Genomic DNA, 25,357 nt, shown 5'->3' with positions numbered 1-25,357 from the left:
CACTGTTCAAATAAACCTACCATTAAAATGATAGACTGATCATGTCTTTGTCAGTGGGCAAACGTACAAAATCAGCAGGGGATCAAATACTTTTTTCCCTCACTGTACGTCCCTCCACTTCACCCGCCTCCTCGAGTTTCTTCTTTGTGAAGAAGAAAGACGGCGGTCGGTGCCCTTGCATTGATTATTGACCACTGAACAAGGAGACAATCAGGTTTAGTTATCCTCTCCCCCTCATTCCGTCAGTGATCGAGTCAATGCATGGGGCGCGCTTCTTCACCAAATTAGATCTCAGCAGTGCGTACAACCTGGTGCGTGTTTGGGAGGGGGATGAGTGGAAGACAGCATTCAGCACAACCACGGGACATTATGAATACCTGGTGATGCCCTACGGTTTGATGAATGCTCCATCCGTCTTCCAGTCCTTTGTGAACGAGGTGTTTCGGGACATGCTTGGTCGCGGTGTAGTGGTCTACATCGATGACATTCTGGTGTATTCCGCTACGCTCGCTGAGCATTTGTCCCTGGTTCACAAAGTGCTGGCCCGACTGTTGGAAAATTACCTTCATGCCAAGGCAGAGAAGTGTATGTTTTTCCAGCAGTCTGTCTCCTTCCTCGGATACCGCATTACCACCTCAGGGGTGGAGATGGAGGGGGATTGCATTTCAGCCGTGCGTAATTGGCCGACTCCCACCACGGTTAAGGAGGTGCAGCGCTTTCTGGGCTTTTCCAACTACTATCGGAGGTTTATCCGGGGCTTTGGCAAGGTCGCAGCTCCCATTACATCTCTGTTGAAGGAGTCAGACATAGGAGGGTAAATCACCGAATACAGAGTTAATTCCGTAGGACACAATTACGCTGGATAGCGTCAACAAAATACAGGCACACGGGGAACAATATCCCTGGAAATAAAAGGTACGGGTAGCTCACAAGGACAAGGGGGGCAGAGGGAACACTTATACATGTACTAATGAGGGGATATGAACCAGGTGTGTGTAATTGACAAGACAAGACAAATGGAATGATGAGATATGGAGCGGCAGTGGCTAATAAAAATGTATGCACTCACTAACTGTAAGTCGCTCTGGATAAGAGCGTCTGCTAAATGACTAAAATGTAAATGTAAATGTAGTAGGCCGGTGACGACGAACGACGAAGCCTGCCCGAACAAGGAGGGGAGGCAGCTTCAGAAGAAGCCGTGACAGTCCTTCTCTTTACGCGTGCTGAAAGTCTGTTGTTTGTTTACTGTAAAATAGCATTGTATCTGGTCAAACACCATTTTTTCCTAAAGTTTACTAAGGGTTGGTAACAGGCTGATTAGTCTGCTATTTGAGCCAGTAAAGGGGGCTTTACTATTCTTGGGTAGCGGAATGACTTTTCCTTCCCTCCACGTCTGAGGGCACACACTTTCTTGTAGGCTTAGATTGAAGATATAGCAAATAGGAGTGGAAATATCGTCCATTATTATCCTCAGTAATTTGCCATCCAAGTTGTCAGACCCAGGTGGCTTGATATTGTTGATAGACAACAATACTTTTTTCACCTCTTCCACACTTTTCAGAAAATTAAAACTACAATGCTTGTCTTTCATAATTTGGTCAATGTCACGGACATTGAAGGACGGGTCAGACCAAGGCACAGCGTGAAATGCATCCATGTTTATTAAACCGTATAAACATACAAAAACAACAAAAGTCAACGAACCGTGACGTCGGAAGGCTATACACACACAAGCCAAACACACCGAACACAAAACAAGATCCCACAACACAGGCAGGAAAACAGGCTGCCTAAGTATGATCCCCAATCAGAGACAACGAGCGACAGCTGCCTCTGATTGGGAATCACACCCGGCCAAACATAGACATCCAACACCTAGATCTAAACATAGATCTACCACCACGTAGAACTCAACATGCACACCCTGACCAAACGAACTAGAGTTCTGTAGGTCAGGGCGTGACAGTACCCCCCCAAAGGTGCAGACTCCGGCTGCACAAACCTGACTTAACAGGGGAGGGTCCGGGTGGGCTTCCAGCCTCCGTGGCGGCTCCGGCTCCGGCCGTGACGTCTCCTCCCTTACTAACTCCGCGTTGCACCCCTGGACCGGTCTGGACCTCAATGCGGAGCTTCCCCTCTCAGTCCTCCCACGATGCACCGATCCCTGTCTGGACCCTGGTGTGGGAGTCCCCGAACCTAGAGAAGGGCTGACGTCTGGACCCGGAGGGGAGCCGCTGACCGGAGCTGGCTTGGGCACCAGTGGAGCGGACTGCTCTGGCTCCGGAGTGGAACCGTTGACCGGAGCTGGACTTGGCACCGGTGGAGCGGACTGCTCTAGCTCCGGAGTGGAGCAGCTGACCGGAGCTGGAGTGGGCACCGGTGGAGCGGACTGCTCTAGCTCTGGAGTGGAGCAGCTGACCGGAGGTGGACTGGACCCCGGTGGAGCGGACTGCTCTATCTCCGGAGTGGAGCAGCTGACCGGAGCTGGACTAGACCCCGGTGGAGCGGACTGCTCTAGCTCCGGAGTGGAGCAGCTGACCGGAGCTGGACTGGACCCCGGTGGAGCGGAATGCTCTGGCTCCGGGGTGGAGCCGCTGACCGGAGCTGGACTGGGCACCGGTGGAGCGGACTGCTCTGGCTCCGGAGTGGATCTGCTGACCGGAGCTGGACTGGGCACCGGTGGAGCAGACTGCTCTGACTCCGGAGTGGAACTGCTGACCGGAGCTGGACTGGACCCCAGTGGAGCGGAATGCTCTGGCTCCGGAGTGGAGCTGCTGACCGGAGCTGGACTGGGCACCGGTGGAAAGAGCACGGGCCGTGCCGGACTGGAAACACGCACCACTGGTCTGGTGCGAGGAGCAGGAACGGGCCGGGCCGGACTGGGAACACGCACCACTGGTCTGGTGCAAGGAGCAGGCACGGTCAGGGCCGAACTGGAGACACGCACCACAGGTCTGGGGCGAGGAGCAGGAACGGGCCATGCCGGACTGGATACACGCACCAGTGGAGTGGACTGCTCTGGACCCGGAGTGGAGACGTTGATGTACCATAAACATTTTCAATTCGTCATCAATCCACAGGGATTTAACAGTTTTTACAGTCATTTTCATAATGGGTGCATGCTTATTAGTAACTGGAATAAGCAATTTCATAAATGTTTCAAGTGCATCATCTGGTTGCTCCTCATTACACACCACAGACCAGCAAATATTATTTACATCATCAACATAGGAATCACTACAAAACGTATTGTATGACCTGTTATACACTATATTAGGCCCAGCCTTTGGAACTTTGGTTTTCCTAGATATGGCTATTATATTATGATCACTACATCTGATGGATTTGGATACAGTTTTAAAACAGATTTCTGCAGTATTAGTAAAGATGTGATCAATACATGTTGATGATTTCATTCCTGTGTTTGTAAATACCCAGGTAGGTTGACTGATAACCTGAACCAGGTTGCAGGCACTGGTTATAGTTTGAAGCTTTTTCTTGAATAGGCAGCTTGATGAAAGCCATTCAATTTTAAGCTCAAATAAGCCAAGAGAAACAAAAGTCCATCAGTACTTTAAGACATGAAGGTCAGTCAATACGGAACATTTCAAGAACTTCGAAAGTGCAGTCGCAAAAACCATCAAGCGCTATGATGAAACTGGCTCTCATGAGGACCGCCACAGGAATGGAAGACCCAGAGTTACCTCTGCTGCAGAGGATAAGTTCATTAGAGTTACCAGCCTCAGAAATTGCAGCCCAAATAAATACTTCACAGAGTTCAAGTAACAGACACATCTCAAGATCAACTGTTCAGAGGAGACTGTGTGAATCAGGCCTTCATGGTCGAATTGCTGCAAAGAAACCACTACTAAAGGACTCCGATAAGAAGAAGAGACTTGCTTGGGCCAGGAAACGCTGTGTCTTTGAGAGACGCAGTGTGGGTGAACGGATGATCTCCGCATGTGTATTTCCCACCGTAAAGCATGGAGGAGGAGGTGTTATGGTGTGGGGGTGCTTTGCTGGTGACACTGTCTGTGATTTATTTAGAATTCAAGGCACACTTAACCAGCGTGGCTACCACAGCATTCTGCAGTGATACACCATCCCATCTGGTTTGGGCTTAGTGGGACAATTATTTGTTTTTCAACAGGACAATGACCCAACACACATCCATGCTGTGTAAGGGCTATTTTACCAAGAAGGAGAGTGATGGAGTGCTGCATCAGATGACCTCGGCTCCACAATCCCCCGAACTCAACCCAATTGAGATGGTTTGGGATGAGTCGGACCACAGAGTGAAGGAAAAGCAGCCAACAAGTGCTCAGCATATGTGGGAACACCTTCAAGACTGTTGGAAAAGCATTCCAGGTGAAGCTGGTTGAGAGAATGCCAAGAGTGTGCACAGCTGTTATCAAGGCAAAGGTTGGCTATTTGAAGAATCTAAAATACAAAATATATTTTTATTTGTTTAACACTTTTTTGGTTACTACATGAATCCATATGTGTTGTTTCATAGTTTTGATGTCTTCACTATTATTCTACAATGTAGAAAATAGTAAAAATAAAGAAAAACCCTGGAATGAGTAGGTGTATCCAAACCTTTGACTGGTACTGTATGTTCATTTGGACTATTTTAAGCACTTTTCTGGGATGCTTGATTGTTTTTATTACTTTACTGGGAAGCTTATCAGAAGAAGACATGACAATGTTATTTATGTTTGAGTTAATAGTGCATGGTGAGCTGCACACAGTGGACTTCCTACTAGGGCACACCGCCTCAGTGCTAACAGTATAACTCTGGTTCATAGGCACATGATTACTGTATACAATAGCTGTAGGATCGACAGGTGTATTCAGGGGAGTTAGAGGGACATAAATTAGGTTACTTACACTGTGACTGCCAACGCCACTATACATTTGTTGCAGCATTACCACAACTCAGCGACACAATGGTACAGTAGGGATTATCTGAGCTGGTCTTGTGGCTCATTGATAAGTCATTGACTCAACGCAGCCTTGAAATGTTTGGACAGAGTCCAGGAGCCAAGATGATTTGGATGGACTCCGTCATTCCTGTAGAGCATCTTTTGTTTCCAGAAGATGTCAAAGTTATCTATAAAAGTTATTCCAACAGAGCTACAGTAATATTTTAGCCAGATGTGTAATGCCAGTAGCCTGCTGAATCTTTCACACCCATGGCCCAACGATGGTACCGGACCTGAAATAATTGGCCGCTTTTTAGAATCTTTCAGAGCTAGAATCAGTTCTTTAAATCAATTTTCAGCAGTTCCAAGCTAGCCCTCCTAATGTTGTTTGACCCCACATGGACTACGACAGCGTCAGCTCCCGGTAGCTGTTGCAGAACGGACTGGATGTGTGTGTTTTTGTTTTGTTTTTCTATTTCTTTCAAGAAAATAAAAACACAGCTTGAGAAGCATTACAGCAATCCATGACTTGGCTGAAACGTACATACATCTCCGAGATTAATGGTGGTTTACCCGTCGAGATTAGAGTTGAGAAAAATGTCTGTTGATGTAAGAAGCAATGCAGGCATCTGTTCGGGCACCATATGGGCCCACCTTGCTAATGAGCATGATGGACCCTTTTAATAACTTTCCTAATGTCTGCTACATCATAACAGTAAGAGGAGAGGTGTGGATGCACCATGTCCCTGGATGGCAGTAATTAGCTATTTACTTTGTGAAAAGCCAACTTTGTTAACAATAATGGGAGATTGTAGGGACTAGGGATCACACAAAGGGTTTCACCAAGTGTTTGAAGCTACAATCTATCTGCAATATTAAAGCTGATCTAACCCCTACATTTTTTTAAAATAACAAATGTTTGCTTGGCACTTGGTAGGTGCAAAGTCATATGGCGTGCAAGAGTGTGCAAAGCTGTCATCAAGGCAAAGGGTGGATATTTGAAGAATCTCAAATATAAAATATATTTTGATTTGTTTAACACTTTTTTGGTTACTACATGATTCCATATGTGTTATTTCATAGTTTTGATGTCATCACTATTTGTACAATGTAAAAAAAAAAACAGTAAAAAATAAAGAAAAACCCTTGAATGAGTAGGTGTGTCCAAACTTTTGACTGGTAGTGTATATATATATGTTTTTTCCATCTGTGTTTTCCCCCCTACTTTGTAACTCTGGCCTATCTTGAGACATTACTTTAATTCCTTCTCCTAATGTTTCATTTCATTCAACTTAGTTGTTCCCTTCCATATACAGTGGGGAAAAAAAGTATTTAGTCAGCCACCAATTGTGCAAGTTCTCCCACTTAAAAAGATGAGAGAGGCCAGTAATTTTCATCATAGGTACACGTCAACTATGACAGACAAATTCAGGGAAAAAAATTCAGATTATCACATTGTAGGATTTTTAATGAATTTATTTGCAAATTATGGTGGAAAATAAGTATTTGGTCACCTACAAACAAGCAAGATTTCTGGCTCTCACAGACCTGTAACTTCTTCTTTAAGAGGCTCCTCTGTCCTCCACTCGTTACCTGTATTAATGGCACCTGTTTGAACTTGTTATCAGTATAAAAGACACCTGTCCACAACCTCAAACAGTCACACTCCAAACTCCACTATGGCCAAGACCAAAGAGCTGTCAAAGGACACCAGAAACAAAATTGTAGACTTGCACCAGGCTGGGAAGACTGAATCTGCAATAGGTAAGCAGCTTGGTTTGAAGAAATCAACTGTGGGAGCAATTATTAGGAAATGGAAGACATACAAGACCACTGATAATCTCCCTCGATCTGGGGCTCCACGCAAGATCTCACCCCGTGGGGTCAAAATGATCACAAGAACGGTGAGCAAAAATCCCAGAACCACACGGGGGGACCTAGTGAATGACCTGCACAGAGCTGGGACCAAAGTAACAAAGCCTACCATCAGTAACACACTATGCCGCCAGGGACTCAAATCCTGCAGTGCCAGAGGTGTCCCCCTGCTTAAGCCAGTACATGTCCAGGCCCGTCTGAAGTTTGCCAGAGTGCATTTGGATGATCCAGAAGAGGATTGGGAGAATGTCATATGGTCAGATGAAACCAAAATAGAACTTTTTGGTAAAAACTCAACTCGTCGTGTTTGGAGGACAAAGAATGCTGAGTTGCATCCAAAGAACACCATACCTACTGTGAAGCATGGGGGTGGAAACATCATGCTTTGGGGCTGTTTTTCTGCAAAGGGACCAGGACGACTGATCCGTGTAAAGGAAAGAATGAATGGGGCCATGTATCGTGAGATTTTGAGTGAAAACCTCCTTCCATCAGCAAGGGCATTGAAGATGAAACGTGGCTGGGTCTTTCAGCATGACAATGATCCCAAACACATCGCCCGGCAACGAAGGAGTGGCTTCGTAAGAAGCATTTCAAGGTCCTGGAGTGGCCTAGCCAGTCTCCAGATCTCAACCCCATAGAAAATCTTTGGAGGGAGTTGAAAGTCCGTGTTGCCCAGCGACAGCCCCAAAACATCACTGCTCTAGAGGAGATCTGCATGGAGGAATGGGCCAAAATACCAGCAACAGTGTGTGAAAACCTTGTGAAGACTTACAGAAAACGTTTGACCTGTGTCATTGCCAACAAAGGGTATATAACAAAGTATTGAGAAACTTTTGTTATTGACCAAATACTTATTTTCCACCATAATTTGCAAATAAATTCATTAAAAATCCTACAATGTGATTTTCTGGATTTCTTTTTCTCATTTTGTCTGTCATAGTTGACGTGTACCTATGATGAAAATTTCAGGCCTCTCTCATCTTTTTAAGCGGCAGAACTTGCACAATTGGTGGCTGACTAAATACTTTTTTTCCCCACTGTATGCTTACTTCCCTCTTGAAATAAAATAGGCCTACCGTCAACCGTACTGTTCCAGCGGTCCATTAAGTGGTCTTACTTACTGGGACAAGTCCTAAATCCTGTCCTCGATGGGTGTCTGCCCGGACCTGAACAACACACAGAATAGAAACATGTTTATTTCAGTTGCTGATCAATTTCATGCTACATACAATTTGAAACGATCTGTGATCAAAATTCCAACAAATGTAGTCCACCATCTCCAATATCCAAGCCTCAATCTTCCAGCAGTAGTTTGAGCAGTATTAATGAAATACATTTTGACAGTAGTCTCTTCCTTTTGTTCTTTCGACAGTCATCATCTTGTATTCTTTGTCAGAAGTGGCCTCTTCCTCTCCCTTCTGAAAACTAAACAGTATCATGAAAATAACATTACGTTTATAAATTGTCACTTTCAGGTGATGTTTGCCACATGAATCCATGTCAATCAACAAAAGACGTCAGGAAAGAGTATTCCATTGGCCCCTTGAGTATTGTATTAATCCTGTCCCTGAGTGGAACCTTGTCCCGGAGCAGCATGTTGGCAGGCTCTGAGCTTTTAATAATAGTAGTATGAAGAAAAAGGCAATGGCATCCCCCATTCAGTGAGTGTGTGTCCATGTTGGAACACTGTTTTCCTCTCACTTTCACACCACCTGTATGACCACCTGGGTGACACCAATGATGCGAGGCCAGTGACACTTCTCAACACATTCACCCACGTCAAGATGAAGGCTGTCGGTCACATCGAGCAGATCTGAAAATCTTGATACTTCTGTCGCCGTCATAGGAACGATGCGTCAATGTTTTTGCAACACAGCCTTACCTGACATAAATAGACCGTCGGGTGGCCCCAAACTTCTCTCTTATTCCCCACACGTGGGGGGCGCATGATCTCCCTGAAGTAGGCTATCAGAGTTTCTCAACCTTGGCTTAGTACTAGTGCCCTACAATAGCTGGCTGACTGTGCTGATGTGATCATTTCTATCTGCCTTCCTCTGATCGCCGTCTTATTGTTGACTCTTCCCCTCGTTTCCTGTGCCCATTGCTGCCTCTGGATTATTACATCTGGAATCGATCTACTTTTGATTTACTTCACTATATCACTATTGGATTAGCTGACTCTCTCTCAGCCGGTGAAACGGCCTCTCTGAAGTGCGTCTTTCCTTGGTTTTTCTTTGGTAGCTAACTCAGTCAATCGGTAAGTCTCCGCTCTCTCTACTTTATATCTGCTGGCTTTTTGTGTGTGTTCTGTGGGTTCCTGCCTGTGCTAGACTAGTTGTTGTTATTCTCTGGCTTACTACTTAGCTATGTCAACTGTGGTGGTTGGCTAGTTAGGCTACTTAGCTGGCTAGGCTAGCTAGCAGGTTAAAATAACTAACTTTAGTTGGTTAAGATAACTGCATATACCGGTAACATTATTTGATAACTGGTTAGATGGTGTTATGTATTTCCAAAACTTTGGTTTACTTTAATGTAGCTGTAAGCTAGGTGTTGATAGCAACTGGCTAACTCATGCAGTGCTAACATAATGTTAGCAGGCTAGTAGGGCTAACGTTAGCAGGCTAGTTGGCTAGCAACCTTGCGAGCTGATTTTATACAATAAATTCATAAATTATTTGCTTGTAAGTTGGCAGAATATGAAATAGAAACCAGTAATCATGGATTACCACTGAAAACACTGCTACTCCTACTGCTCTCTTCTCGTCTGACCATGTGTTCTCGCATACCCCGAGAGCATCTGGTCAGAGGGGTGGTGGCACAGGAATCCTCATCTCTCCCAAGTGGTCATTCTCAATTTTTCCCCTAACCCATCTGTCTATCTCCTCATTTGAATTCCACGCTGTCACAGTCACTACCCCATTTAAGCTTAATATCCTTGTCATCTATCGCCCTCCAGGTTCCCTTGGAGAGTTCATCAATGAGCTTGACGCCTTGATAAGTTCCTTTCCTGAGGATGGCTCACCCTTCACAGTTTTGGGGGATTTCAACCTCCCTACGTCTACATTTGACTCATTTCTCTCTGCCTCCTTCTTTCCACTCCTCTCCTCTTTTGACCTCACCCTCTCACCGTCCCCCCTACTCACAAGGCAGGCAATACGCTTGACTTCATCTTTACTAGATGTTGCTCTTCTACTAATCTCACTGCAACTCCCTCCATGTCTCCGACCACTACTTTGTATCCTTTTCTCTCTCGCTCTCCTCCAACACTACTCACTCTGCCCCTACACAGATGGTAACGCGCCGCCGCAACCTTCGCTCTCTCTCTCCCACTACTCTCTCCTCTTCCATCCTATCATCTCTTCCCTCTGCTCAATCCTTCTCCCTCCAATCTCCTGATTCTGCCTCCTCAACCCTCCTCTCCTCCCTTTCTGCATCCTTTGACTCCCTGTGTCCCCTATCCTCCCGGCCGGCTCGGTCCTCCCCTCCAGCGCCGTGGCTTGATGACTCATTGCGAGCTCACAGAACAGAGCTCCGGGCAGCGGAGCGGAAATGGAAGAAAACTAAACTCCCTGCCGACCTGGCATCTTTTCACTCAACAACCTGCCCGCTTGACCCCATCCCCTCCTCTCTTCTCCAGACCATCTCCGGTGACCTTCTCCCCTACCTCACCTCGCTGATCAACTCATCCTTGACCGCTGGCCATGTCCCTTCCGTCTTCAAGAGCGAGAGTTGCACCCCTTCTCAAAAAACCAACACTCGATCCCACTGATGTCAACAACTACAGACCAGTATCCCTTCTTTCTTTTCTTTCCAAAACTATTGAGCGTGCCGTCTTTAGCCAACTCTCTTGCTATCTCTCTCAGAATGACCTTCTTGATCCAAACCAGTCATGTCTCAGGACTGGTCATTCAACTGAGACTGCTCTTCTCTGTGTCAAGGAGGCTCTCCGCACTGCTAAAGCTAACTCTCTCTCCTCTGCTCTTGTCCTTCTAGACCTGTCTGCTGCCTTTGATACTGTGAACCATCAGATCCTCCTCTCCACCCTCTCCGAGCTGGGCATCTCCGGCGCGGCTCACTCCTGGATTGCGTCCTACCTGACCGGTCGCTCCTACCAAGTGGCGTGGCGAGAAGCTGACTCCGCACCACGTGCTCTCACCACTGGTGTCCCCCAGGGCTCAGTTCTAGGCCCTCTCCTTTTCTCCCTATACACCAAGTCACTTGGCTCTGTCATATCCTCACATGGCCTCTCCTATCATTGCTACGCTGACGATACACAACTAATCTTCTCCTTTCCCCCTTCTGATAACCAGGTGGCGAATCGCATCTCTGCATGTCTGGCCGACATATCAGAATGGATGACGGATCACCACCTTAAGCTGAACCCTGGCAAGACGGAGCTGCTCTTCCTCCTGGGGAAGGACTGCCCGTTCCATGATCTCGCCATCACGGTTGACAACTCCGTTGTGTCCTCCTCCCAGAGTGCGAAGAGCCTTGGCGTGACCCTGGACAATACCCTGTCGTTCTCCGCTAACATCAAGGCGGTGACCCGATCCTGCAGGTTCATGCTCTACAACATTCGGAGAGTACGACCCTGCCTTACACAGGAAGCGGCACAGGTCCTAATCCAGGCACTTGTCATCTCCCGTCTGGATTACTGCAACTCGCTGTTGGCTGGGCTCCCTGCCTGTGCCATTAAACCCCTACAACTCATCCAGAATGCCGCAGCCCGTCTGGTGTTCAACCTTCCCAAGTTCTCTCACGTCACCCCCCTCCTCCGCACACTCCACTGGCTTCCAGTTGAAGCTCGCATCCGTTACAAGACCATGGTGCTTGCCTATGGAGCAGTGAGGGGAACGGCACCTCCGTACCTTCAGGCTCTGATCAGTCCCTACACCCAAACGAGGGCATTGCGTTCATCCACCTCTGGCCTGCTGGCTCCCCTTCCTCTGCGGAAGCATAGTTCCCGCTCAGCCCAGTCAAAACTGTTCGCTGCTCTGGCACCCCAATGGTGGAACAATCTCCCTCACGACGCCAGGACAGCGGAGTCACTCACCACCTTCCGGAGACATTTGAAACCCCACCTCTTTAAGGAATACCTGGGATAGGATGAAGTAATCCTTCTACTACCCACTGGCTATAGGGTGAATGCACCAATTTGTAAGTCGCTCAATGACTTAAATGTAAATGTAAAATGAGTGCAAACGATTTGATTTATTTGAAGTTATCCATTTGAAGTTATTTCTGTTATAGGGAATAGGCTGGTTTGCTGTGTCCTCCATATAATGTCACACCCCGCAATAACAAATTCTAGCTTCACTTCAGTAGTCTTTGGAATTCTGATCAGTTTTATGTAATAACTAGAACATTTGAAAAGTGAGGTGTAACTTTGCACGGGACTTTTGATGCACATTATCATGCAAATCCATATGTTACATGTGGTTACGTTTATGCTACCTGCCTTTTAAGCAGAGCTGTAAACAGCCGCGTCGTGTGATGCCTCTAATGTTGTCATAGGCTTAGAACGACGGCTCCCTTCTCAGGAGGCAATGCAACGTTGATTGATAAATGTCGGTCCTGACAGCAGGGCGCAGTGAGACAGACAAGTAGACCACTTGCTAGAGGAGCAGAGCTCGCCCCGACTTTACGACTGCCCACGGGGAAATTAACTGATGAGTGCATGGTTGCTACAGGGGTTTCCATAGAAACGTCAGATGTAAGACTGGCTTTCTACTCTGTCGTGGAGGAAGAAGAAGGAGGAGAAGGAAGAGAGGGAGGAGGAGGAAAAGGCTGTTGAATGTCGAACTACAGAGGCTTCAGAAGTGGTGTCGTCTACAGCGGAGGTTCCCAAATGTTTTGCTTTGCGCCATGACCCACTAATTGAGGTGTCTGTTGTCGCGAAAAAACATACTCCAACCTAGGCGGCAGGTAGCTTAGTGGTTAAGAGCGTTGTGCCACTAACCGAAAGGTCGCTGGTTCTAATCCCCAAGCCAACTAGGTGAAAAATCTGTCGATGTGCCCTTGAGCAAGGCACTTAACCCTAATTGCTCATGTAAGTCGCTCTGGATAAGAGCGTCTGCTAAATGACTAAAATGTAGGAAATCCCGTGGCCCACGCTGCCATCACCTGTCATTCATTTTGATGACACATTAATTATTATTGATAAAGCCCTTACAACTCTAGCATACAAATGCTCAGCTCCAATGTAGCTTTCGGTTGTAACGCTACTGCTTGGATATTTGCATACCTCTGTATCGATATGGTAATCAATTTAAGTTTGACATTTATCTATTATAATAAAAGTTGGTCAATTTGGAAGGGAGAGAGATTTCAACTTGTGTTGAGAAAAAGATTGGCTGGAGGTGCATTTCCTTAGATACTGTTGTACTGCCTCCTATTGGTTATTAAGATAATTTCATTTGCAATTAAAGGGACATGGAGACCATTTCATAACTAGTAGATATAATCATTAAACTTTGTGATATCTGATACAGATATGTTACTTTATTGCTCAGATAATAGACCATGACGGATCATGGGTCGATTCCCACTGGGGCCACCCGTATGAAAATGTATGCTCGCATGACTGTAAGTAGCTTTGGATAAAAGGGTGTGCTAAATGGCATACACACTGAGTGTACAAAACATTAAGAACATCTTCCTGAGTTGCACACCCTTTTACCCTCAGATCAGCCTCAATTCATCGGGGCACGGACTCTACAAGGTGTCGAAAGCGTTCCACATGCTGGCCCATGTTGACGCCAATGCCTCCCACAGTTGTGTCAAGTTGGCTGGATGTCCTTTGGGTGGTGGACCGTTCTTGATACACACAGGAAACGGTTGAGCATGAAAAACCCAGCAGCGTTGCAGTTCTTGACACAAACTGGTGCGCCTGGCACCTACTACCATAACCTGTTCAAAGACACTTACATATTTTGTCTTGCCCTTTCACCCTCTGAATGGCACACAAAAACAATCCATGTCTCAATTGTCTTAAGGTTTAAAAATCCTTCTTTAACCTGTCTCCTCCCCTTCATCTACACTGAATTAAGTGGATTTAACAAATGACATCAATAAGGGATCATAGCTTTCATCTGGATTCACCTTGTCAATCTATGTAATGGAAAGAGCATGTTTTGTACTCTCAGTGTATATTATATTGTGATATCTTGTATGTGTCCATATTATGTGTTTACTATGTGGAACTGTAAACTTTAATTTGCTCTCTAACTCTTAGCAAGTGGCTCCTGAGTCCTCTACCCCAGTCAGAAATCAATTACTCCAGCCGGTTTCCTCATCTTAAATTCAAAGACAAGGGCAAAACTACACTGTAACGGAAAACTGTAAATTATACGTTAAGTTTGAGTATTATCAACAGTAAAATACTCTGAAACGTTTTACTGCAGAATACTGTAAATGATGGTGCATTGTGGGAAAATGTTGTGGGCTGGGCAAATAATTGCTATATTTCAAATGGTACTGTAATTCCATCCCACAGAATACAGTACAATACCATATTTTTAGAGCGCCAAAAACCTTTTGACAACTTGTGGGTACATGGTATTGTTGTTTCTGGCTCATTAACATATTTTGAGGTATGTGTACCAATTTTTTGAATGCTGTACCAATTTAACTCCTATTTAGTTATAGTGCCCCATGAATTTGTATAGGGGATAGATTGGAGTGGCAGCAAATCTTAACCCTTAAATGGTTGATTATTTTGGTCTGTTTTGCCCTGTAGTCACTGCCAGTTTGTAATCCACAGTAACCCCTTTACAGTGTACACTTCTCTATATCCGAGTGAGAAGTATTTGATAATACTGTGGGAAAGGGCTAAGAAAAAAAAACTGTTCCCCTTTGAAGACAATATTTACTTTATGAAATCTATTTTTCAGGTCAAGAACAGTTGTGGAGAGATACACCTGTGGAAGAGAAGGAGATGAAATATGAGTAAGTGATGGCCTTCATTTATTGCTGCAAAACCAGAAGCCTCCACAGTGATTTATGGCTTTCAGAGCTCATCCTAATTTCAGTCTGGGTGACACACTAGTTTGAATTGTGCTTCAGGCGCTGACAGGAGAGTTGCAGAGCTATCTCCTTCTCTCCCCTCCTCCCTCACGCCTCTCCCGCTCTCTCAGCGACTGTCAGAAACGCCGGGATTGAAGATTGTCATGCAGGGGTAGACTCGCACATATCCATTGAGTATCACTTCCCTCTAGAAAAGTGTTCAGAGGAAAGTGAGAGAAAATACACACATCCCTTTTGAAAAATGTTTCTTCATAACTCCCATGCATCCCCCACCTGCGCAGTTTGGGTAGGTGTGTGTGCGCTGGTGGGGGACGCACATGTACTCACTCACACAGACGCACGTGCCTGCACTCACTTACACACAAACACTCATACCATGTGCACACACACACACACACATTTTCCTTCCAGACCTCTTTCTTTATTCTCAGTCCCTAAAGAAAATGACTAGGGTGAACATAGGCTAGGTTGAGGAGTGATATTGCCACAGTGGTGAATCTGTCAGAATGCAGGAATTATGGTTGAAGACAAGGTTTCCTCGGTTCATGGTATTTATGAACTAACTAAAAAGCACAGCTTTGCTGAGGAGGCTGGAATGGAGCCTGGAGTGGATCCTGTGGAGGCTAGAGTGGAGCCTGGAAAGGAGCTTGGAGTGGAGCCTGAGGAGGCTAGAGTGGAGCCTGGAATGGAGCTTGGAGTGGAGCCTGAGGCTGGAATGGAGCTTGGAGGTGAGGCAGCAGAGGCAATTGGTAGAGGGAGGCTGCGGCTGCAGTCCCGGAATGGCGGCCCACTGTTGGTGGTCCGGGTGGTGTCTGCACTGCTTGCTCAGGTTTAGGAGTTACAGCTGGAGGCTGTGTTAGGGTGGAGAAGTACTGTGCACTGGACCTTGAAGAGCTGGTTGGTTCCTGTAGCCTCATCTGTGCAAACAGTGCTGTGTGGTTCTGAAACAGTTTTTTAAATAGTGCTTTGTGGGTTTTCGACTGTTTTAACCACTGCCTCTGTATCTGCCTTAATAGATTGTAGCATTGTTAGAAGCTGTTGTAGGGGGTCTTCCTGGCCTATGATAGACGACATCGGGGGCTGTCGCAGGAAGCTAGAGACGATGGTTGTTGGAGTGGGGCCAGGGTGCGGGTTAAACTCAGATATTTTGAAATCACCATATTTTGCCCATTGTCTTCGTGCCTCTGTTTGCTGTGTGTGGATTTAGTGCATTTGGGGATGGCTCCTGGGCCTCCATCGGCTTGGCTGTTGTACTCAACCTCGTATTCCTGGAGGTGAGCAGGCCATCGAACCACGCACCCAGAGCGCTGAGGTAAAACAAGCTGCTTATATAGGTGAGGAAGGGAGGAATGGTGATTATCAGAGTGAGTTCAGGTGTGGTGAGTTGGCTGGAGACCGGGCGTGTCCAGGGGGTAATTAGGTAATTGATGAGATGGCATGGTCATTCAAAACAGTCCCTTTTAGCAAGTCTACCTGGATCTGGGCCTCATTACTGTGCATGCAGCCTGGTTTGGAGTTAAGGGAGGAAAGTGGAATTTTAAATGTCACCTTTGGCTCTTTGGCTTCTGGGGAAGGGCTACAAAGAGTAGAATGGGACATGTTGGGATCTGCTGATCCCTAGCCTTGGGACAGATGGTACGCTCGAACCCTTGGACGAGGAAAGAATGGGCCATGCCAAACAGAGTAGGGTGCGGGGGCACAGGTCGCATCGCTCAATCAAGGCCACGAACTGCGGCGTCAACGCGGTGGGTCAGCCCCAGCTGGCGAGTTGGCCGTTGTGACTCTAACAATGGGTCAGTGGCCAAGAATAGGACTGAGCTGGCCGAGACTTGATACCTTTCTTCCTCTCATTCAAAGACTAGCAGTAATGGAAATAGTGTGGAAGTAGTGTCTTCACTATGGTTTAAGCCAGACTTGGAGTCAATTGAGGTTAAATTGCAAATGGAATTTGAAGTGAAAAACGAATAAATGAACGAATAGGGTTACTTGCTTTTCAATTGAGATTTCATGTCCAAATCAGTTATGGATTGATTGTAATTGAAAATACATGGACCCTTCCTTGAAAGCCTGTTCTCCCTTTCATACAATGCTGATACTACCTGATACGAAACAATACTGGTCTGTTTCTTCTATTTCTCATGTCTTCTATCTTATGAGGCAGGATGGTTGTCAACACGTCATATTTGGCATTGAAGTTATTGAGCGACAGCACCTTATGATTAATTTCTCATTCAAAAGAACACGTTGTGATGTTTTCCAATTACAAGTGAAATGTCAGAAATGAAAGAGGAGGCTTACGTGTGCTGAGCTTGTTTTCAAAGATCAAAACCGAGCCCTCAAATTCGAGTTATCCTTGAAATCCCCATTGTCCCAGCAAGGTAAAGGTCAGCATCTGTGCAGTATTCTACCATCGCTGTAAGAGTGTATCGCAGTGCAATCTAGTTTTCAATGTCTTCTATTTATTCTTACCAATCTCATTCTACCATACACACATTGTCTTAGAAATCAAAATAGTGCTCCGAAAGATTTTTCATGTAGTCGACTTGGGGATTCCAACCAGCAACTTTTCACTTACTGGCCAAGTGGTCTTTACCGCTAGGCTACCTGCCACCGCAGCTATAACTTTCTATTGTCCAACAACTTTATTGACGCATTGGGGTAAGTTGTTCAACTCAGAAAATAGTAATTGTGTAATAACATGTGATTGTGCACTTGTTGTCAAGATAATGTACATTGCATTCAAAAACACCTACTATCTAACACAAATTTGTGTCAAAATCGCCAAGATTTTTCACAATGACTTCCCATGGGACCACAGTCTAAACGGACTTGTATTTCTCCATTATCACGTATTCCTGTTGGGTAGGTGAAGACTCTTATTTTCCCATAGACAAGCAAGTGTGATATGCATTCATATCATCAAAGCTATTGATCCGTCCTCACCGACACTCTGCCTCATCATATATGCTACATTTAGCTCAGAAAGCACTCGCCGTGGTGACCTTATTTGTAAAGTGTACAGGGTTGTCTTCATTAGTCACAAAACGGAAGAAAACAGACTGAAACAGGGAGGGACTACTTTTCGTTTCCCGTTTCATAACCTAACATACTCTACGGGTGGCAGGTAGCCAAGGGGTTAAGCGCGTTGGTAACCGAAAGGTCGCTGGTTCGAATCCCTGAGCCGGCAAGGTGAAAACATCTGCCGTTATTCCCTTGAGCAAGATAATAATGTAATTGTCATAATGTCATTGATGTGTTTAATCCTCTTCTGCACATCTTTATCCTCAGGCAACAGAAAACCTATTTACCCCTCACACCCCACAGAAAAAATACAAAAATAAATCCTACACATGACAATATGCAATGACAAGTCTGTAAATGATCCAAAAAGCTGCAGAAGTTGGCATGATGTATCAATTGGGGGAGGGACATTCTTTCAGGAAGCAGAGCGAAGTGAGCGCATGGTGTTTTGCATGTTTAAATAGAAATGAAAAAAATATGTACTTGTGTAGGAATCTCTGAAGAAGCATATTTGATAGTTTTTTTTTAACAGATTTTGTTTCTATATTCCAAAAATGTTGTTGCTTCAGGGCAACGTTGTGCAGTTAGGCTACTTTTCAAAGCAAAATCATGCTCAATGAAAGACATGTAATTTGATGTAAAATGATGGCCTTGGTCAATGTTTTTGCCAACATATCCACTGACATTCACAGAGACATTCTATGGGCGAAAGGAGCCTAAACGAGCCATTTGAATCATACCCTCCGACAGTGAGGTCAGTGAGCAAGGCAACAAAACAAATGCTGTGTGTGTGGGGGTAAAAGTAAATATTTGTATTAGTGATGCATCATCAGAAAGCCTAAAACTTCCAAGAAATAGGATGGAATATTTGTTTGAATGAAAATCCAAAATGTGTGCAGTAGAGGGTTAATATCTTTCTACCTTCATTTCTACCTGGTGAGTATAGCGTGACTGGCAGTTTTGGAAAAGTTTGGTTTTTCAATCATTTACATTATAGCACCGTTTGGGACAGAAACAAGGTCAATTGAAATATGAGGCTTTGAACACAAATATCATTCACAGTCATTGGCTAACTCAGTGGAGGCTTTTAGTCCCTCCAAACAAAGACCATGAGGTGAGTTGAATGACAGGGCCTGGCAATCCCTTGTCACACTTACAACTACACTCTTCTTCTGAGTAAAATAGATTATGACAGTATACCTTTAAGCAACAGTCTGTCCATTTGACCAAGCAAAGACTCTTGTGTGTTTGTGTGTGTGTGTGTGTGTGTCTTGAATAAAACGTGCCATTCTGTATCTCCATTGCCTGTGGCTTTGTGTGTCTGTTTGTGTGTGTGTGTGAGTGTGAGTGTGTGTGTGCATGCGTGGTTATGTGTGTGTGTGTGTGTGTGTGTGTGTGTGTGTGTGTATGTGCGCTAAATGTATGTACAGTCTGTGTGTGCTCAGACTCTGCATGACACTATCACCAAGAATCTGTCTGACTCAAGCTACAGTACGTTCTACTTTGTCATCCCTATGTGCTAAGCCTGCAATCATCATGTCCTTAGGCAGTATGTCAACCCATTGCAATTCCAGGAAGTGTGTGTGCATGGTATATGGTATGACGCTATCTCTATGATCAAGGTCTGACTGTACATGATCACCACTGGGTAGAGAGTCTGTGAATCAGACCTCTTCTCTGGTGTGCAGTGAAACAGTGCCATCTATGGAGAGGATGGTATTCTTATGATGCGTTTTGATGACAAAATGCAACTCTAACAGTGCATACAGCAAACAGGACGTTACGATATTATACTGAACAAAAATATAAACGCAACATGTAGTGTTGGTCCCATGTTTCATGAGCTGAGATAAAAGATCCCAGAAATTGTCCATACGCACAAAAAGCGTATTTCTCTCAAATGTTGTGCACAAATTTGTTTACATCACTGTTAGTAAGAATTTCTCCTTTGCCAAGATAATCCATCCACCTGACAGGTGTGACATATCAAGAAGCTGATTAAACAGCATGATCATTACATAGGTGCACCTTGTACTGGGGACAATAAAAGGCCACTCTAAATTGTGAAGTTTTGTCACACAACACAATGCCACAGATGTTTCAAGTTTTGAGGGAGCGTGCAGTTGGCATGCTGACTGCAGGAATGTCCACCAGAGATGTTTCCAGAGAAAGTAATGTTAATTTCTCTACAATAAGCCACCTCCAACGTCATTTTAGAGAATTTGGCAGTACGTCCAACCGGCCTCACAACCGCAGACAACGTGTAACCACACCAGCCTAGGACCTCCACATCTTCTTCACCTGCGGGATCGTCTGAGGCGGTGCTGAGGAGTATTTCTATCTGTAATAAAGCCCTTTTGTGGGGGAAAACGAATTCTGATTGGGTGGGCCTGGCTCCCCAGTGGGTGGGCCTGGCTCCCAAGTGGTGGGTCTATGCCCTCCCAGGCCCACCCATGGCCATATCTCAGATTAAGATGGGCAGTCTGAGATATGGCTTTTTCTTTGCAACTCTGCCTAGAAGGTCAGCATCCCGGAGTCGCCTCTTCACTGTTGACGTTGAGACTGGTGTTTTCCAGGTACTATTTAATGAAGCTGCCAGTTGAGGACCTGTGAGGTGTCTGTTTCTCAAACTAGACACTCTAATGTATTTGTCCTCTTGCTCAGTTGTGCACTGGGGCCTCCCACTCCTCTTTCTATTCTGGTAAGAGCCAGTTTGCGCTGTTCTGTGAAGGGAGTAGTACACAGCGTTGTACGAGATCTTCAGTTTCTTGGCAATTTCTCGCATGGAATAGCCTTCATTTCTCAGAACAAGAATAGACTGACGAGTTTCAGAAGAAAGTTATTTGTTTCTGGCCATTTTGAGCCTGTAATCAAACCCACAATTGCTGATGCTCCAGATGCTCAACTTGTCTCAAGAAGGCCAGTTTTATTGCTTCTTTAATGGGCACAACAGTTTTCAGCAGTGCTAACATAATTGCAAAAGGGTTTTCTAATGATCAATTAGCCTTTTAAAATGATAAACTTGGATTAGCAAACACAACGTGCCATTGGAACACAGGACTGATGGTTGCTGATAATGGGCCTCTGTACGCCTATGTAGATATTCCATAAAAAATCTATTATTTTACTTTCCCTTGAATGAACAATTACACGGTATCATAGATGCATATGTACTCTAGATCCAGTGGTAAGCAAACACACTGCTCTCATCTGTGCTTGATTGAGCTTGCCTGATGTAATGGACCAATAGAATAGTCCCAAAACTGCAAACCCTGCCCATCTGGCACTCCAGGCAGGCTAGAGCAAACTCTCCAAGTATTTGAAAGATTTCAAATAGTGTTGGAACCCAGGTCTGACTAGAAGAGCCAGTGTCCTGGCTTCATTATTGTAAATATTCAGCTGACCAGAGGTCTCATATGTCAGGTTCCGGTGCTCTCAATCATACTTAATGTTGTTGCGAAAGCCCATCAGAGCAATATTCTAGCCACCACAGGATTCATCCATTTTCTCCTCATTACCAGCCCAATGGCATTTCCAGTTTACTGATGCCTTGGGACCCAGAGGAGATGTAGATTAATTCTGATCTATCAAATTATGTTTTCTCATTTGAAATATGCTTTCGAGACTAAAAGTCTATTTTTGGAGAGGCTCCCCCTCCCTGTATTTTTTACCAAATGGTGGTATAATAACTTGAAACAATGGTGCAATATAGTCTGATATAAGCAATGTACTGTATATTGTCCCAGCAGGTTTTCCTAATTGAGTAAAACTAGCTTGAGTTTCAGAAATTAAATGTACTATAACTTGCATGTGGAATATGTGTTACATTTGGTGCTAGAACTTCAACCAAATTCTAGAACTTTATCCATATTCTAGAACTTCAACCATATTCTAGAACTTCAACCATATACTCAAATTAGAACTTCAAAATAATGTTTCAATTCAGTACACTACTTAATAATAACAAACAGACTTTGCCCACCCATAACCACTTTAAAACCTGGGACAAAAATGTGCCTGCAATGAATGTGAACAAATAAGACAGTTTGTCAATCAGATAACAAAGGCTGTGCACATTGGATTGTCATCTCAACAGGTCTTCTTCAAGCCTGTACCTGAGTCACTGAAGTGGCAAGGGAACAACCAAAGGGGGTTAGCTTTTATGCTAATTTAGTGTCACGCTAAAAAGGATCCCCAAAACGTCACCTTCAAAATTACAGTTACACTAGTTAAAACTTCAGTCTGACAGTGCTGTTATCTCTTCAATTGATTCCCATGTTGAACCATAATCTTTGACTGTGAATGGATGCCGATCATTTATCTCAAAACATTGCTTTAAAAGGTGTCTTTTTAGAGCTGAGGACCTCAAGGTTAAAATACACTGGTATAAACTGAGTAGTTGTTTAATGTGTGGTACACTGCTCATAAACCATTATCTCTATTTCAGATGTTTCATTTATGAAGTGACCTAAGGTTTTTGTCTGAGAGATATAAGCTGCTTTAGAGAGAGAGAAAACCAGGTGCTAAACGTAGTCTGTGAGAAGATTCCCCTAACCACCAAGTAGACATGAACCCCTCCTGATACTTCACCCCCTCACCATCCCTCCCTCCTGTCTTCTCTCTATCAAATAGGATATGTGCGGGGCTGCAGACAGTACAATGTGTTCCTGCAAGGACCTAGAGCCCAATGAGTCTGGAAGTCTGGAAGCCTGGGGTCCTCCAGGGCCAAGAGTCTGTCGGTTCTCTCTCCACCCCACAGACCTCAATTACTGAATCAAAGGAGGGGAGAGGCCCAATCTCACACACACAGGGTGTAGCAGAACCCTTTTGGGAACCCTGCAAGCGAGCTGGTGGATGTGCTCCAAAGAAGCTACATCACTTTGTCTTATTTAATTTCTTACTCTTATTTAATTTCTTATTTAATTTCTTACTCTTTACTACATATCTCCCATATCCCCATCACCCACCACCATCAGACATTGGCTATATATACAGGTTATGCTGTTTCCCACAGGCACCACTGCATTTAAAAACTGCTAGTCCTACAAAGGAAAATGTACACTGTATATACAAAAGTATGTGGACACACCCTTTCAAATTAGTGTATTCGGCTATTTCAGCCACACCCATTGCTGACAGGTGTAAAAAATCGAGCACACAGCCATTCAATCTCCATAGACAAACATTGGCAGTAGAATGGCCTTACTGAAGAGCTCAGTGACTTTCAACGTGGCACCGTCATAGGATGCCACCTTTCCAACAAGTCAGTTCGTCACATTTCTGCCCTGCTAGAGCTGCCCCGGTCAACTGTAAGTGATGTTACTGTGAAGTGGAAACGTCTAGGAGCAACAACGGCTCAGCTGCGAAGTGGTAGACCACACAAGCTCACAGAACGGGACCGCTGAGTGCTGATGCGTGTATCGTGTAAAAATCGTCTGTCCTCAGTTGAAACACTCACTAATGAGTTCCAAACGGCCTCTGGAAGCAACGTCAGCACAATAACTGTTCATCGGGAGCTACATGAAATGGGTTTCTATGGCCGAGCAGCAGCACACAAGCCTAAGATCACCATGTGCAATGCCATGCGTTGGCTGGAGGGGTGTAAAAATGTTGCCGCCATTGGACTCTGGAGCAGTGGAAAAGCGTTCTCTGGAGTGATGAATCACACTTTACCATCTGGCAGTCCGACAGGCAAATCTGGGTTTGGCGGATGCCAGGAGAACGCTACCTGCCCCAATGCATAGTGCCAACTGTAAAGTTTGGTGGAGAAGGAATAATGGTCTGGGGCTGTTTTTCATGGTTTGGGCTAGGCCCCTTAGTTCCAGTGAAGGGAAATCTGAACGCTACAGCATACAATGACATTCTAGACGATTCTGTGCTTCCAACTTTGTGTCAATAGTTTGGGGAAGGTCCTTTCCTGTTTCAGCATGCACAAAGCGAGGTCCATACAGAAATGGTTTATCGAGATCAGTGTGGAAGAACTTGACTGGCCTGCATAGAGCTGACCTCAACCCCATCAAACATCTTTGGGATGAATTGGAACGCAGACTGCAAGCCAGGCCTAATCGCCCAACATCAGTGCCTCACAAATGCTCTTGTGGTTGTATGGAAGCAAGTCCCCGCAGCAATGTTTCAACATCTAGTGGAAAGCCTTCCCAGAAGAGTGGAGGCTGTTATAGCAGAAAAGGGGGGACCAACTTCATATTAATGCCCATGATTTTGGAATGATACGTTAGACGAGAAGGTCATGTAGTGTACTTTTGGTCATGTAGTGTACTCTTTATCTGGTGCAATTTCCACGTATAGAGAAACGTAGAGGCTCAGCCCGGAAGAGAGGAAGAGATGACAGCTGGAATATTAATGTGACTGGTACCACTCGACTAGTTTATTATGACATAGATAGGCTGCAAAAATAGCTTTATTTTCTCTTCTGCATCGCGTACACAGAGGATAGATATTCTCCAGATGATTTCTGCTGGGGATGTGCTCCAAAGCCCTGGAGAAAATACTTCATAAAATCCTGCCCCAGTAAGGTAAAGCAGTGCAGCACATGACAAACAGAATTTTCAGCAGCAAAGGAGCCGTGTTACATGGCAAGTCAAGCTCCCTTTTTTTGGGGGGGGGTTTTGGTGAAGGTTTTGTCAACAAGGTGTAATCTTGTGGCTAAGGTTTTTGGTGTTGTGGATGTAGGCTAATCCTGCCAGCTTGTTTGGAAATCTGACTTCCACATGTATTTTTTGATAAAACTACGCATCCAGTGATGCTGAACAACATATTAAGTTATTACACATGCAGTTACATTGAAACATATTGTCTGAAAGAGACATCTATCATAGGTAAAATATTTATTTTGACCATTTCACTATCAACCTGTGCTCCTACCTAGTGCTAGTTACTGTCACACAGAAACACATTCAAACAGGGTGTTGTTTGTTTTGAAATATGATTCATAGTTCTTGTGAGAGTTACAGTAATGGTAAAAGGTTACAATCCTCGTACACCATACAGTATGGTTATAGATAAGGCTTGTCACTAAAACAAACTAAAATGTCAGCCTCTAAGAATAGCTCCTAGTCCTGAAGCTTAAAAGGGTTTGGGAACCAATGACAGCAGGGGCCCTACCAAGATAATCACATTAAATGCATCTTTTTATATAATTTACTCAACCGTTTAGGTTTATTCTCATTAAGAAAAGCCCTAAGAGTTTAATCTGGTTGGTTTAAAAAATTTAAAATAAATTAAGTGAAACTGTGAAAACGTAGGCCTATGTGAAGGATATCCCAAGTAGAACTAATACAATATTAAATGTCCAACTGGTTGTCCTCAATGTCTCTTCCTTGGTTCACTCTCACTCCAGCCAAATCTTCAACTTCTCAATCATCTCACCACGTAGTCCATTTTATTATAGACAATGCTTATCAAATATACCATTCTGTCATGGCGTGATCTTATTCCACACATCTTAAACACCCACTGATATATTTATCAGTAGACAGTCATTAACACTTTCT

Source organism: Coregonus clupeaformis, chromosome 8 (genome assembly GCF_020615455.1).
Source record: "Coregonus clupeaformis isolate EN_2021a chromosome 8, ASM2061545v1, whole genome shotgun sequence".
NCBI classification, from domain to species: Eukaryota; Metazoa; Chordata; class Actinopteri; order Salmoniformes; family Salmonidae; genus Coregonus; species Coregonus clupeaformis.
The sequence above is the reverse complement of the archived record's forward strand: the minus strand, read 5'-3'. Positions refer to the sequence as shown.